The sequence below is a fragment of the Capsicum annuum genome, unplaced genomic scaffold (genome assembly GCF_002878395.1).
Source record: "Capsicum annuum cultivar UCD-10X-F1 unplaced genomic scaffold, UCD10Xv1.1 ctg72839, whole genome shotgun sequence".
Taxonomy (NCBI): Eukaryota; Viridiplantae; Streptophyta; class Magnoliopsida; order Solanales; family Solanaceae; genus Capsicum; species Capsicum annuum.
Genome location: NW_025882798.1, coordinates 364 through 4,585, shown reverse-complemented (window position 1 = coordinate 4,585; position 4,222 = coordinate 364). Strand labels below are relative to the sequence as shown.

General features: G+C 27.6%; 1 long non-coding RNA gene across 1 annotated transcript; it reads left to right on the top strand.

Annotated features, from left to right (window-relative positions):
- Positions 1 to 7: 7 nt before the first annotated feature.
- LOC124894295 lies at positions 8 to 2,357 on the top strand. The gene is made up of 2 exons (XR_007051125.1): positions 8 to 908; positions 2,226 to 2,357. It is a non-coding gene; the product is annotated as an uncharacterized LOC124894295 (long non-coding RNA).
- The last annotated feature ends 1,865 nt before the right edge of the window (positions 2,358 to 4,222 follow it).

Here is a 4,222-nt window from a genome sequence, read left to right as displayed (position 1 = left end):
AATTTGGGTAGACTGTTTACGTCACACCTCTTGAAGTGCGATCATTTGCTGGATCATGTTAACGTGAATGCTTTGTGCATCAGGTTGCTTTGCCGTAGTTCATATGTGAAAGTTGTTATAAAGAAGTAAAATATAAGATGAAAAATATGTTACAAATGAAATTCGTTTGTTATGTTGAAATGATGTTATAGATGTATTGTTTCCTGTATTAGCTAGCAGTGTTAGTTTATTTTGGCATATTGTGTTAGTTTATATGCTTTTATGTTTTGTGTTTGCTATACTCATGTTATCTGTCCTGAGCCGGTGGTCTATCGAAAACAACGTCTCTACTTCACTTGAGGTAGTGATATGATCTGCGCATATTTTAGCCTCCTCAGACCACACTATATAGGAATACACTGGATATATTATTGTTGTAGAAAACGATTGTTCTGGAGATCAAAAAAATATAACGTGAAAAATCGATTCCAAAGAATATTTGATTGCTAAAATGATCACATGTTGTTATAGAGGTAAACTATAACATGAAAAATCAATTAGAAAGAAAATTTGGTTGCTATAGTAAAATATTGTTACAGAAGATGACAGTTATAGAGCGTAAAATATAACATGAAAAATCGAGTCTAAAAGAAACGACTTATATGCTATAATGAAATGTTATACGTTATAGAGGATGATTGTTATAACTACTGAGGTAAAATATATCATGAAAAATTAATTTTTAATAAAATTCAACTGTTAAATATAGTAAGATAATTGTTATTTATAGAAGGAGGTCTGATAGTATATATTATATGATTTTTTTTTTTTCATGTTATAATGATGATTATATTGAAGGAGGATATGGGACTATGGAAGAATTGCTTGAAGTTATAACATGGTCACAACTTGGAATTCATGAAAAACCAGTAAGAATTAAATTACTTCTCCAACTTTATAAATAAATTTACTATATATATATATATATATATATATTTCATGTGTGTATTCAAATTTCAATCTATAATACCAATTCTTTTAATTTATTCGGTATCCGTTGCCTATTATAGGGCCTCGACTAATTCAGATTCATGTCATGTAAAGTTCATTATAAGGGAGAGAAGCTTCGTAGCTACTATGGTTTTCACTATCATGACTCAAACATGAGATGTCTGATTCGATAGATTTTTTTAATTTATTGAATAAAGAATGATATTATTGAATAAATATATAAAGCCACATAATTTGATTGATGGGACAAAAATAGGATAGAAAATGCTTGGTATTATAACATGCTACAATGGCCTTTGAGGGGTCTCATAAGTCCCTACTCCTATATATATATAAAGAATATTCAATCTTCGATATTTACTGGCTCGATTTATTTGAATTCATGTTACATAAAACTTATTTCATGAAGAAGTCACGATTTTCATCAGAAAATCTCATTTTTCTATTCTCATAATTCGAACTTGAAATTTCTAATTAAAAGTCGAAGAAATGTTATTACCATCTGCATATAAATTAGAAATAGTCAACTTCTAATAATTTAATTAAATATTTTGAGGGAAGATGAATAAATAATTAAATAATTCTTAATAAACACTATAAAAATTAAGAATATACCTTTTTGTTTGTGTATTCTCTTCATTTTTTTCCCTTCTAAGAAGAGAACCACATCATGCAAAAGAAAATTTAATTAATTCAAATCAAAATATTAGACCAAGATTTGGGATCTCATATTTTTCACTATTTTTTCTTTTCAATAATTTAATAATAGTGTTATGTAGATAAAAAAAAAATAACTCGACCAATTAAAAAAAATAAAAGATCTACACACTTTAGAAAAGGAAAATATTTATCTGCATTCGGTGTATATACCAAATAATAAGTGAATAATACCAATTTATTATTACATATTCTTAATATGCATTATTATACCAATTTATTATTACATAATCATGGACATTATGAATATTTTTAGTCTATTAAAGAATCATAGCCAAATCTGCCTTTATGTCATGTTTCATACCTAATAAACTCAATCAATTAAAAAAAATTAAATAACTATAAACCAAATGTGAATCCAAGATTTTAGAGAACTCTTTTTTATTATTTTATATGTTATGTCATAGATGTAGTTAGTATGTCACAAATTGAGAATACTATTAAGAATACCATGCATATAAGATCTTTTAATTTTATAATAATTTTAAATATTAATTTAGTGTAAATATCGATTGCAGATTGGACTATTAAATATAGATGGATATTATGATTGCTTGCTTGGATTATTTGATAAAGGTGTTGAAGAAGGATTTATTAAACCTTCAGCAAGAAATATTGTTGTATCAGCTACATCAGCCAAAGAGCTTTTGGAAAAAATGGAGGTACTTTTTTTAAAAAATTATTTTTGGTTCAGTGATAAGAGCGCAAAACGTAATATACATATTAAACGTATGTCACAAGTTTGAACTATGTCATGAAGATAAATGAGGTTGACTCATAATGCATGGAGTAAGGGTGACTCAAGGGTAAAGCTAGTAAAATAATTGTTTTAGGGGCCTCCAAAATTTTGAGGCCTCAAAAAGATTGAGTAAAATTTATGATTTCTACTTCACTTGAAATAATAATAAAGATCGTGAATTACATTTTAAAATGTTATCGTAAAAAAATTAGAGAGAAGTTTTAATTACTTTCGAAACTTGTAAAGTTTTATTTGGTGCACACCTAAACTATTGATTGTCTTAAAAACCTCTCGAAACTTGTTATTTTAATATGCCGAGTCCCATCTCATGGTCTATCTGGCACGAAAACTGAGTACAAACACAATAAGGCGCACGAAGGACGAAAATATTTACCACATCATTTTATTTCAACAGTAAAAACTGAAAAATCATTATTTTTCTTTATTTTTTTCATAATTTCAAGGCTCTCATCTCTCTCTTTTTTTCGTATTTACTCTCCCTTCTCCTCAATCACTTTCAAAATTTCTTAAAATAATTTTTGTTTGATATGATTTCTATGCTTTAAATCAAATCCTTAATCTAAACAATAATTGGAATCTAGTATGAAACACTAAACGAAAAAAACAACTCCATATTTTAACACAAAGAAAACAAACAAAAAAACCCATTTTTTTTTTTAAGATAATAACTTACTTAATCGAAGAAAATTCAATCCGAAAAATAAATATTCCCTCAAAGCTTCAACATTTTTCTATTTTGGAGCCAAAAAACACACAAAAATGTTACCTTTCTTCTTCACTAAAAGCTTACGCAAAAGTTTTTAGGAATTGAAAGTGAGTGATTTTTGATATAAAGTAAATATGGAAAAGGATCTTATATTATTTATCCTTGTGGACATGCATATACATAGGCCAACATTTCACGTGTGTGTTTTACACGATTGTGATTTTTGGACTACGAGGAGGTACGCGGTGTATTGAGATAAAGACAACCCGTAATTTTGGTCTTCACTAAATAAAATCTTACAAATTCAGGGGTTCTTTAAAACTTCTTTCTAAAAAATACAAAAAGAAAGAGCTATCTAATTTTTACAAGAAATATTTTAGAACTTTGAATTAAACAACTCAAATTTCATATTAATAATTAATGTTTTAGCAATAACATCCAAGTTAATATTTTGCAAACAAATCAACATCTTATTAACTAAAATGAATCTTTTATTAATAATCATATTATATGTGAAGTAAAAGGTCATGTGTCTTTTAAAAATATTACACCAAAAACAATCAATACAACAACAAAAAAAAAACTCTAAATTATTATAATATTATTTTGTGTGTATATTTATTTATAATATAATTTTGTGTGTATATTTATATATGTAAGATTTCTTGTTTAAGTTTGGTTTTAGGCCATTAATTTTATTGAGACAATCTTGTATGGGGTTTCAATCTATGTGTTAACTGACCGTACATAATCTCTGTCGTTACGAAAGAAACATCTCAAAGGGTCCCTAGACTTTGGTTCAACCAATAAGAACATGATGCATGATGTGTGCATATCACGAATTCAAACGCTACTGCAAACTGGAGTCTTATATTCGAGCGAAGAAAGATAGAAGGTTGACCCTTATCCCATCGATTTTCAAATTGTGTGCCAACCAGTCCTTCGAGAATTCTCGGTTATGAACACCCCACCCTCTTCAAACTAGTATTATTGCAACTCAAGAGGCTCGTCTAATGTATATACATATACAAAAAATGAATCAACCTACA